Raw genomic sequence first — 12,910 nt, forward strand, 5'->3', positions numbered from 1 at the left:
TTTATTTATTAGATTTGTATGCCACCCCTCTCCGAGGATGGAATGAAAAAATTAAAAAGATGAGGTTGTAATTTTGTTATCTTCTACTGTGGGAGTTGGAAGCTGGTGCCTTTTCCCCCCCTTTTCCCTCTGTATTTTTTTTTTCTTTTTCCCTCCCCTTCCTCCAAGTTTTCCATTCCTTTTTGGGATTTCTCTTTGTATTTGATATTTTGATCAATTAATGCAAACGTGAAACTGAAGAGAGAGTCGAAGGGAGAATGGCTGCGTTAGGCACTGGCGTTGCCCACAGTTCGTAAGGATGAATTAACCGTAAAGTCTGTTTACCACAGTGGCTTCTATATTTCGATCTTAATAATAAACTCCCCTGCTGCACTTGGAAGTTTTAGAAGCTATGGTGTGGCACTGTCTGGGAGAAACCAAACCTAACATTAACCCCACACACACACCCCTGCTGCAAAGTTGCTCAGAACGTAGCATAAGCTTGCAAGTAATGCGTAAAATGAATAGCTGAGCTCTAAATGGGCACACTGGGAGGGTGGCAGAACGCGTGGAGGGAACCGTTAATGGTGCTAATCACTTAAAATGCGCTCCTTTATTAGGAGCTTTAATGAGAGCCACTTAAACTGTGCATTAAAAAGAGGAACTGCAGAGAAGGACGGTGAACTGGGTGGCAGGCACTCGTAAGTCTAATTGAAATGCTTTTAGTCGAGGGAGAAAAAAGTTGCCAGAAGCCACTAATTCTTTGTACTTTAAAAAAAACAAAACAAAACCCCTCCGTCACGTAGCATCGATTAATGCTTTGTTTTTCATGGCTTGGAATTATACTTTATTTTTGTAAGCTTTCGCTCCCCTTTCCACCTATTCCTTCTCTTCTTCACCCTACTTTTATTTATTTATTTATTTATTTATTGGATTTGTATGCCGCCCCTCTCCGGAGACTCGGGGCGGCTAACAGCGACAATAAAACAGTGTACAATAGTAATTTGGTATTAGAAATGATTAAAAATCCATTAATATAAAAACCAAACATACATACATACATACCATGCATAGAATTGTAAAGGCCTAGGGGGAAAGAGGATCCCACAGAGTGGGTCTTCTCCGGGTCCCATCAACTAAACAATGTCGTTTGGCGGGACCCAGGGGAAGAGCCTTCTCTGTGGCGGCCCCGGCCCTCTGGAACCAACTCCCCCCAGAGATTAGAATTGCCCCCACCCTCCAGGCCTTTGTCATCTTAGTTGCTCTTCTCTGAACGTCTTCCAAAATCTCAACATCTTTGTTTGTAATGTGGTGATCAACATTGGTTGCAGTTTTCCAGGCAGGGTCTTACTAGGGTTTTATAAAGCGGGACTAATACTTCACTTGATTTTGTTCTATGCCTCTGTTTATACAATCCAGGACTTTATTAGCTTCTTTGGCTGCTGCTGCACATGGCTGGCTCATATTCAAGTGACCATCCACTAGGACTCCAAGGTCCCTCTCACAGTTGCTAGCCGTAGTTCAACAGTTCAACTCTTACCTTAGCCTTCCATCCTTCCGAGGTGGGTCAAATGAGGATCCAGATTGTTGGGGGCAAGAGGCTGAGTCTGTAAACTGTTTAGAAAGGGCTGAAAAAACATTATGAAGCAGAATATAAGTCTAAATGCTATTGCTATTTTTGAGCCAAGTCTTGCCTATTCTGTACTTATACCCAGAGGTGGGTTCCTACCGGTTCTAATCAGTTCTTTAGAACAGTAAGCCAGTGGTGACGTCGATGCTGGTCCATGGATGCTGCCATCTTGTTTTTGCTTGCGCAGAAGCTGAGTTTTCGGCACTGCGCATGCATGCACGGCCATCTAAGCATGCCCATGCAGCGCAGGAGGAAGTGAACCGGCGGCAAGGCGTTCTGTCGGGCTCTCTGGTAGAATCCTCCCAAAAATTCACAGGTACAAATTTCAGACACACACACGTTTGAAAATTCAAAACAATGTTCTTTATAATGAAAAGTCACTTAAACCAAGCCCTCTTTTGGTATAGCAAAGAGCACTCGTCTCCAAACAAACTGGTAATTTGTACAAGTCCCTTATCAGTTCTGTGATACTTAGCTTGCAGCTGTGAGGCAATTCACAGTCCTTCTTCTTTCACAAAGTGAAACACACTTTGCTCTGGGTTAGTTTTAAAGCGGGGAAAAATCAGCACACAAAAGGTCAAAGTCAGTAAAGCAGTCATGAAACACAAAGATCAGATAATCCTCCACAATGGCCAAACCCACAGGCTGCTATTTATAGCAGCCTCACTAATGACCACAGCCCCACCCAACCACAGGTGGCCTCATTTTCTTTCATAATAATCTCTCAGTTGTTGTTGCCTATGCATCGCTCTCCGCATGCGTGGCTGCATCCTTAACTCTTGTTCTGAATCCAAGGAGGAGCTAGATAATTGATCTCCTTCTGAGCTGTCTGCCACACTCTCCTCCCTGTCACTCATGTCTTCTCGGTCAGAGGAGCCTTCATCAGCAGATTCCACCGGGGGCAAAACAGGCCTGCAGCATGTGGATGTCTCCCCCACATCCACAGTCCTTGGGGCAGGAGCTGGGCCAGAGCTAAGCACAACACAAGGTAAACTAGAAACCCCCCCTGCTTGCACCTTTGATTTTTTTTCTGGGTAAATGTAAAACTTTGCTTTTCTCCACATTACAATTCATTTTGTTGTCCGGGGCCCATCGGTAGGCTTTCCCCCCTCCACTTCCAGACAGAATTGAGCCTTTCTTCTCCTTTTTTAATAACTTGTCTACACTGCTCTGTAGCAGCTTGAGCACCTAGTCAAAAAGTCAGTATGTATCTCCGGCAACCACTTGAATTCCAAATGGGTTAATTCTGCCTTGGCATTAGCTTTACTTTGACATAGGATCTAACGAGCCCCTGCTTTTTAAATTTATAATGTTTTTGAGTGGGAAGGAAAATCCTATTAAAGAAAGCATTCCCCAGTGGGTACCTTACAGGAGCATTGGTCTATAATTCTCTCACCTCTAGCAATCCCAGTCAATGCTGCATAATCATTTCAAGTGGAGAGATTAAAAAAAAGGGAGGGGGACTTGTAAGAATGCAGATATGTCAAGAACACCCATTCCACAGCAAACTGGAAGAACCTGGCATCCTATGGAATTCTTTTTATTTTTATTTTTTAAAAAGGACAGAAAAGGTGACCAAGTCTCCACATCAAAGCCTCGATTTGAAAGGTATTTAGATTAGATTAGATTAGATTTATTGGATTTATATGCTGCCCCTCTCCGCAGACTCGGGGCGGCTCACAACAATAGCAAAAAACAGTACATAGTGACAAATCCAATGCCCGCCAATCCAATTACAATTTTAAGTTAAGAAATTCATAAAACAATCCCAATATATATAAAAAACAAGCACACAATCAATCAAACAGCAAAACAACATGGGCACGGGGAGATGTTTTAGTTCCCCCATGCCTGACGGCAGAGGTGGGTTTTAAGGAGTTTACGAAAGGCAAGGAGGGTGGGGGCAATCCTAATCTCAGGGGAGAGCTGGTTCCAGAGGGTCGGAGCCACCACAGAGAAGGCTCTTCCCCTGGGTCCCACCAGATGACATTGTTTAGTCGACGGGACCCGAAGAAGGCCGACTCTGTGGGACCTAACCGGTCGCTGGGATTCGTGCGGCAGGAGGCGGTCCCGAAGATATTCTGGTCCGGTGCCATGAAGGGCTTTATAGGTCATAACCAACACTTTGAATTGTGACCGGAAACTGATAGGCAACCAATGCAGACTGCGGAGTGTTGGAGTAATATGGGCATACTTAGTGAGGCCCATAATTGCTCTTGCAGCTGCATTCTGCACGATCTGAAGTTTCCAAACACTTTTCAAAGGTAGCCCCATGTAGAGAGCGTTAGAGTAGTTGAGCCTCGAGGTGATGAGGGCATGAGTGACTGTGAGCAATGACTCCCGGTCCAGATAGGGCCGCAACTGGTGCACCAGGTGAACCTGGGCAAACGCCCCCCTCGCCACAGCTGAAAGATGGTTCTCTAATGTGAGCTGTGGATCGAGGAGGATGCCCAAGTTGCGAACCTTCTCTGAGGGGGTCAATAATCCCCCCCCCCAGGGTTATGGACGGACAGATAGAATTGTCCTTGGGAGGCAAAACCCACAGCCACTCCATCTTGTCTGGGTTGAGTTTGAGTTTGTTGACACCCATCCAGTCCCCAACAGCCTCCAGGCACCGGCACATCACTTCCACTGCTTTGTTGACTGGACATGGGGTGGAGATGTACAACTGGGTATCATCGGCGTATTGATGATACCTCACCCCATGCCCATGGGGAATAAATCAATTTTTTTCCTGAACAATAAGACCAAAAGCATTCATATAACAGGCAGGGTTTTTTTCCTTTGCACAAAGAGAGTCTGTAAGGTGATGCATGTCCTCTTCCTGATGTTCTGCCACATGTTTTCTCATTTCTTCAGTTTCTTTGGCCGTCTACTTCGGCAGGAGAGAATCTGGGTGGTTTAACAAGGGTTAAAAAACATGAGAAAGAGACGCAAGCTCCATTGGGCTGTTGGGCTTTTTGGAAGCCACTGTTTGCGCCCCCTACTACACCCTTGTACCCGACTACATCGCCCGCAAGGAGGGGACACACCAAAAGGAAAGATAAAATAACCTTTTAAGATTTGAAACATACTGTTCATCGCTGAAGAATGAAACCAGCGAAACATCTGATTAGAAGAGCCAGATTGCGTGTTGAATGCAACTTGGCTGTAGCACATGGCATTGAATGATAAGATTGACATACCAGAATAAAAATCTGGAGTCTGGTAACACCTTTTCTGATTTAAGGGGTTTGATTGACAGTCGAAAGCTTTTGTGGGCACCAAACTCTGTAGTGGGGCCTGCACACGGAGCCTTCGAAAAAGCTTCGTCTTCTCTTTCTGATGTTTTTATCTTTGGTGGGTCCCCCATTCCCCAGACGCACTTTTTCTAATAACCTGTGTCATCATTAGGATTAACACAGCTCTCGTCTTTGGTTATGTTTTTAAAACAATTCAATAAATATTTAATTTTTTAAAAAAGGATTAACACAGCTCTCCTATGACAACAGCTCAAATCAACATGAATGTGAGAGGGAATCTTCACCGTCCCAAACAGAGTTGCGGTCTGTCTTATATCCCATGAAAAATATTCGAACTTTTCCTCCCGGATCAGAGTGAAGGACCATCTTTGCTGTCTTCTGCTCTAGCAGAGTTTGATGCTGGAGACCCTAGAAAGAGTACAAAGAAAAGCCACATAGACTCTTAGAAACATAGAAACATAGAAGACTGACGGCAGAAAAAGACCTCATGGTCCATCTAGTCTGCCCTTATACTATTTTCTGTATTTTATCTTAGGAGGGATATATATTTATCCCAGGCATGTTTAAATTCAGTTCCTGTGGATTTACCAACCACGTCTGCTGGAAGTTTGTTCCAAGGATCTACTACTCTTTCAGTAAAATAATATTTTCTCACGTTGCTTTTGATCTTTCCCCCAACTAACTTCAGATTGTGTCCCCTTGTTCTTGTGTTCACTTTCCTGTTAAAAACACTTCCCTCCTGAACCTTATTTAACCCTTTAACATATTTAAATGTTTCAATCATGTCCTTTTGACCTCTAGATTATACAGATTGAGTTCATTAAGTGTTTTCTGATACATTTTATGCTTAAGACCTTCCACCATTCTTGTAGCCCGTCTTTGGACCTGTTCAATTTTGTCAATATCTTTTTGTAGGTGAGGTCTCCAGAACTGAACACAGCCAAGCATCCTACTTGCTTTCCCTACCGCCTGACTGCACTGTTCACCCATTTTGAGACTGTCAGAAATCACTACCCCTAAATCCTTCTCTTCTGAAGTTTTTGCTAACACAGAACTGCCAATGCAATACTCAGATTGAGGATTCCTTTTCCCCAAGTGCATTATTTTACATTTGGAAACATTAAACTGCAGTTTCCATTGCTTTGACCATTTATCTAGTAATGCTAAATCACTTACCATATTACAGACCCGTCCAGGAATATCAACCCTATTGCACACTTTAGAGTCATCGGCAAATAGGCAAACCTTCCCTACCAAACCTTCCCCTATGTCACTCACAAACATATTAAAAAGAATAGGACCCAGAACAGACCCTTGTGGCACACCGCTTGTAACCTGTCTCTGCTCAGAATACTCACCATTAACAATAACTCTCTGATGTCTACGCTTCAGCCAGCTTGAAATCCACTGGACTATCCAGGGATTAAGTCCAATCTCTTTAGGGTCCTGAGGGTAAAACATGCAATGAATAGCTGTAAGTACTGGGTAGGTCTAGTGACTCGCCTCATCTGATCTGCGAGCTCAGCAGAACATCACCAGATTGATTGCCATCACTCAATTTTCTGTGGACGCCACCCTTCAGGCGTTTAAATTTGCATTGAATGCGATTGTTGCCTCCGCGCTCTCCCAGCTGTGGCAGGTGGACACTCGACACAAGTGGCGTCTGGCATCCACTCCTTTCAAGGGCCAGCAGTGATACGAAGAAGGTCTTGCCAACCTTCTCGATGCAGGGCAACGTTAGATCAAACCCCTGCCCCTGTTGTTCCTTTTGTGCCCCAGATCAGAACTCCTCCTTTTTCAGGGGGCAAGGTCAGTACAATTTGAGGCAGGGTCAATAGCCAGACAGACCCGGCCAGAGTAGATTTTCCAGGAGACCATTTCGGGATGGAGGAGGTTGCCCCTCTAGACACCCCAAGTAACCCCTTGTCCAGCCCTCCCATCAGGGATCGTCTGGGTCTTTTTGCTATCGGATGGGAGGAGGTCACCCAGGACAAGTAGGTCTGGGAGACCGCGTGTCACGGCCTCTCTCTGGAGTTTATCTCCCCTTCCCCTGAGATTTTTTATTTGGTGTTCAATTTCCAGAGATCCTTCTCGAAGACACCTTATGGACTTTGCGATACAGCACCTGTTGGACATTCAAGCCATCCAGCAGGTGCCTCAAGAACAGATCGGACAGGAATTTTATTCAGTCCGTTTTTTGGTCCCCAAACCTCGGTGGGATGGAGGGCGATTTTAGATTTAAAGTGTTTGAACCACCACGTTAAATCCCAACGGTGCAAGATGCACTCCATTCAATCTATCGTTGCAGGTGTCTTCCGGGGGTACTTCCTCGCCTCCATAGCCCTTACTGAAGCCTACCTGCACATACCTATTCATTCTCTCCATCAGTCATCTGTTTCTGCTCTGCAGGTAGGCACTACCAGTACAAGGCCCTCCCCTTCGGCCTGTCCTCTGCACCTTGGGTATTTACCAAAGTGCTGGCGGTGGCTGTGGTCCACCTCCGGGGGGCCCCTGTGAGTGTCCAGTGTTACCTGGATAATATCCTAGATAACCATTCAAATGCTGCAACGCCACATGTTCTCAATCTCGATAAAAGCCACCTGGTCCCCTGCACATCCTTGGTTCACCTGAGAACCCTTAAAGATACCCTAGAATTAGGATCTCCTTGTCCCAGGAGAGCATTAGGGAGCTCTCCACTCAGGTGCAGTCCCAGCGTTGAGTCCTGATCTCCCTCTTATCCACTCTCCTGGGGAAAAGGATCTCTGCCATTGACATAACAGCTTGGGCACGCCTGCTTTCTAGGGATATGTGTTCTGTGTTAGCAAAAACTTCAGAAGAGAAGGATTTAGGGGTAGTGATTTCTGACAGTCTCAAAATGGGTGAACAGTGTGGTCGGGCGGTAGGGAAAGCAAGTAGGATGCTTGGCTGCATAGCTAGAGGTATAACAAGCAGGAAGAGGGAGATTATGATCCCCTTATATAGAGCGCTGGTGAGACAACATTTGGAATACTGTGTTCAGTTCTGGAGACCACACCTACAAAAAGATATTGACAAAATTGAACAGGTCCAAAGATGGGCTACAAGGATGGTGGAAGGTCTTAAGCATAAAACGTTTCAGGAAAGTCTTCATGATGTCAATTTGTACAGTCTGGAAGACAGAAGGAAAAGGGGGGGGGGGACGTGATCGAAACATTTAAATATGGTAGGTTAAATAAGGTTCAGGCGGGAAGTGTTTTTAATAGGAAAGTGAACACAAGAACAAGGGGACACAATCTGAAGTTAGTTGGGGGAAAGATCAAAAGCAACATGAGAAAATATTATTTTACTGAAAGAGTAGTAGATGCTTGGAACAAACTTCCAGCAGACATAGTTGGTAAATCCACAGTAACTGAATTCAAACATGCCTGGGATAAACATGTATCCATCCTAAGATAAAATACAGGAAATAGCATAAGGGCAGACTAGATGGACCAGGAGGTCTTTTTGTGCCATCAGACTTCTATGTTTCTATGGGTTTGTACTTAATCTGAAAACTGTGGTTTTAAAGAGGCAAATCAGGAACTTGTTCACCTGTGTCATATATTTATGGACAGGCAACATTGTTTAATAAACAGATTTTTTTAAATGGCTCTTCCTGGGGGAGTAGAAAAACTGGGCAGAAGAAGTTTACTGGTTCGGCAGGGAATTGCAGCAAAGGGGTCAAAGAGCCACATGCGGCTCCAGAGCCGTGTATTGCCGATCTCTAGGCTCGGACAAAAGGGAAGTCCTCCCTTTAATAGCCAATTCCTCAACTTTTTGCATGATTCAAAGCAAATTTGTTGTGTCCTGCACAATAGATTTTTTAAAAAAAAAAATCCCTTTTTTTCTGTGTTCAGCATGAAGAGCTAAGGCTAAGTTTTGGCCGCCTGCCTGCCTTATCAACAGCGTGAAAAGCATTTCATTTCCATAGACCTCGACAAACGCAGAAGGATAGCGAACAAATAATACCAGAGCTGCAGTAAAACTCGCTTGTTCGGCTCCTTGTAATTCTTTTGCACGGCACACGGCTGCCGTAATAATAAAAATGGGTTTGCTTGATTGAGCAGGGAAATATTTTTTTGTGGGGGGCGGTGGGGGGGAGGAGAATGGTCCAGGTTTCAACTCTGTATCTCGTGCGACGAACAGAGTGCCTTTTAACACAGTCCAACATACGCTGGCACTGGCTTTTATTAAGCACTTTATTTCATTATGGAGACTTATTAAAATATTTCTATGTTGTACTCACGTTTTGGTCCACAAGCTGCCCTAAGGCACATAAACCTATAATCAGAAACCCAGGCAAATGTCCCTCTTAGAGGAGTCAACACACCCTCGTTTTATCTGCAGTGTAGTACAAGCTTCACTGGTGTTGAGTTAAACGTATAATAGATTAAGTTTAAAGGTACTGTACATATGTAAATTAAAGGAGCTGCCAAGTGTGGTAGTGGCATTTGTTGCAAAAATTGCACCCAGGTGATCTTTGACTTATGACCACATTTTTCTGTTGATAAGCAAAACCGTTATTAAGTCAGCTTTCTTCCATTTGCCCTATTGTTGCTGAGTGAACCACTGCAATACGACCCAAAGGTGGTTTTTCAGGAGGCAACTGGACTTTTTTTTTCTTTTGAAGACATTTTGCTTCTTATCCAAGAAGCTTCTTAGAAGCCGATGTCTTAGAAGAACTTGTAAAGATAAATAAGGCAATGGGTCCAGATGGCATCCACCCCAGAATTCTTAAAGAACTCAGATCTGTCATTGCTACCCCCCTGACTGATTTGTTTAACCAATCCCTTTTAACAGGAGATGTTCCTGAGGATTGGAGAATGGCCAGTGTTGTGCCTATCCACAAGAAGGGCAGTAGAGAAGAAGCTGGTAACTACAGGCCAGTTAGCTTGACATCAGTTATAGTTAAAATGATGGAGACTCTACTCAAAAAGAGGATAAATCAGCACCTAAAAACCCATAACCCAGACTAATCTCATTGATTTCTTTGACTATGTCACAAAGGTGTTGGATCAAAGTGGTGCCATGGATATTGCCTATCTGGACTTCAGCAAAGCCTTTGATACGGTAACTGAATTTAAACATGCCTGGGATAAACATATATCCATCCTAAGATAAAATACAGAAAATAGTATAAGGGCAGACTAGATGGATCATGAGGTCTTTTTCTGCCGTCAGTCTTCTATGTTTCTATGTTTCAGCTCCGACTGGATGGAGGGGAATGGAAGGGTTTATATTCCTTGCAGACAGCTGGTCATTTGCCTTCTTTGAGAGAGTTGTGAAAGTATTAAAAAGCACCTTTGAGACAACCATGACCTGGATGACTGAGAATCTCCATAGACACCTTCAATATCTTTATCAGTGACTTGGACAAGGGGATAGATGGGGAACTCATCAAATTTGCAGATGACACCAAGCTGGCAGGAGTAAGAATAGCCAACACTCTAGAAGATAGGCTCAAGATACAGAAGGATCTTGACAGACTTTAACATCAGGCGCTATCTAACAAAATGAAATTCAATGGTGACTAGGGGAGACATGATAGCAGCCTTCCAGTATCTCAGGGGTTGCCACAAAGAAGAAGGAGTCAAGCTATTCTCCAAAGCACCAAAACGTAGAACAAGAAGCAATGGGTGGAAACTAAACAAGGAGAGAAGCAACTTAGAGAAAATTCCTATTAGAACAGGGAGAAGGAAGGAGGGACAGAGAAAGATGAAGAGAGAGGGATGGGGAGAAGGAAAAAGGGAAGAGGACAGAGAGAGGGACAGAGGGAGAGGGAGGGAGAAGGAGAGAAGGACAGAGCCGCCCTGAGTCCTCGGAGAGAGGCGGCATACAAATCTAATAAACCAGATCACTATGCTGGATTTCGTATTTCATCACCAGGCGGGCGCTTCCCAAGCACCTAGGACTGCGTGATGTAGCGGCGAATTATGTGTGCCAATCCCAGTAAAGCGGCCTTTTGCAATTGACAGATGGAGATTTTGTCAATTCCAATGGTTTTCAAATGTCCACTGAGATCCTTTGGTACTGCACCCAGCGTGTCAAGTACCACTGGGACCACTTTCACGGGCTTATGCCAGAGTCGTTGCAACTCGGCTTTTAGATCTTCGTATTTCACTAATTTCTCTAGCTGCTTCTCAATTCTGCTGTCTCCTGGGATTGCGATGTCCATGATCCATACTTTCTTTTTCTCCACAATCAAGATGTCTGGTGTGTTATGCTTCAGAATTCGGCCAGTCTGAAGTCGGAAGTCCCACAGTAGTTTTGCTTGCTCATTTTTGACCACTTTTTCGGGCTTATGATCCCACCAGTTCTTTGCCACTGGTAGATGGTAGTTCCGGCACAACTTCCAGTGGATCATCATCATCATCATCATCATCATCATCATCATCATCATCATCATCATTATTATTCCATGGAACAGCTTACCTCCAGAAGTTGTGAATGTTCCAACACTGGAAGTTTTAAAGAAGATGTTGGAAAACCATTTATCTGAAACGGTGTAGCCTAAGCAGGGTGTTGGACTAGAAGACCTCCAAGGTCCCTTCCAACTCTTTATTCTATATTCTAACCACTGCAGTTGTTAAGCCTGTAGCCTGTTTATGAAGTGAATTTAGCTTCCCCATTGATTTTGCTTGTCAGAAGGTCACAAAAGGGGGCCACATGACTCTGGGGGGACACTGAGACCATCCTAAATAATCTACCTGTGCTGTTTTCCAAAGGGAAATAATTATTTTTGATGCTGTTGAACCAGATGAAGCTTTCATTTTACCGACATTTGTGGAAGTGTTCCCCCTGTCTCCCTCTCCCTCCCTCCTTCTCTGTCCCTCTCTCTGTCATCTTCCCTTATTCCTTCTCTTCATCTCTCTCTCTGTTCCTCCTTCCTTTTCCCCGTCCCTGGTCACCTCTCCCTCTCTCTTTCACATATATGCAGACACGTGATAAGATGCTTAATCTCTGCTTGGTTGTGAAGATTGAGAAAATCTACACGGATATAGGAAGCCAACTAGCCTTTGTTTGTTTTTCAAAAAAGATTGTCTCCTCTTCTTTGATAACCTAATCTTCCTGACAAAGAAAACAAAGAAGGTTTCCAACTCTGCATATCATGGGCTGTTTCTATAGATGTGGCCAAGGGTGGACCAGTCTGTTTCCAAGGTGTTTTCCTATCCTTGGTGATACCCCAAGCAGAGACATACAGATCCATTGCACTCGCTTATGGACTTTGCCTGCTGACTTTTATCAATTATGTATTGATATCAATACATAATCGATACATTCATTTTATGTCAACAAAAACGGGGTTCGTATTGTTCCTAAAACACATGCTGCTTTAAAATGCTTAAATATCAGAAGAATATGTATTATTTCTGAAGAGCTTAAAGCATAAATAGACGTGACTAGAAAAGAATATAAGCTGTTTTTGCAGGAAATAAACTGTATGCTAAAGCATCAGGGCCAGCAGAAACCACAAGCAGAGAATAAAACTGAACCAGGCTACAAGCTGTGAAAGATACAGGATGCTGTGCTCAGGAATAAAAGTATGCTTTTTAGGGGCTTTGAAGTAATAATGTTAAAAAACAGGAAAAAGAGGAGGGGGAAGAATACAGGCGTTTTGTATGTGATAAAATGATCTCTACGATCTGGATCCACTGCTCTTGCACCCATGTTTGCAAATATGACAATAAATAATCTTTGCCTATTCTAAGTCCTGTCTCAGGTAGTTCCCTATATTCCTAAAACTGTTTACTACAATATGTATGTATGTATGTATGTATGTATGTATGTATGTATGTATGTATGTATAACTATTTACTACAGTATGTATGTATGTATGTGTTCTGTCGGGCTCTCTGGTAGACTCCTCCCAAAAATTCACAGGTACAAATTTCAGACACACACACATTTGAAAATTCAAAACAATGTTCTTTATAATGCAAAGTCACTTAAACCAAGCCCTCTTTTGGTATAGCAAAGAGCACTGGTCTCCAAACAAACTGGTAATTTGTACAAGTCCCTTATCAGTTCTGTGATACTTAGC

The 12,910-nt window shown here is 43.6% G+C and overlaps 1 protein-coding gene across 3 annotated transcripts in view; it reads left to right on the plus strand.

Annotated features, from left to right (window-relative positions):
* Window positions 1-12,910, plus strand: part of KDM4B (lysine demethylase 4B) — a 324,593-nt gene that overhangs the window by 113,471 nt on the left and 198,212 nt on the right. The gene's annotated exons all lie outside the window — the stretch shown is intronic.

This window comes from Erythrolamprus reginae, chromosome 1, assembly GCF_031021105.1.
Source record: "Erythrolamprus reginae isolate rEryReg1 chromosome 1, rEryReg1.hap1, whole genome shotgun sequence".
Classification (NCBI taxonomy): domain Eukaryota; kingdom Metazoa; phylum Chordata; class Lepidosauria; order Squamata; family Dipsadidae; genus Erythrolamprus; species Erythrolamprus reginae.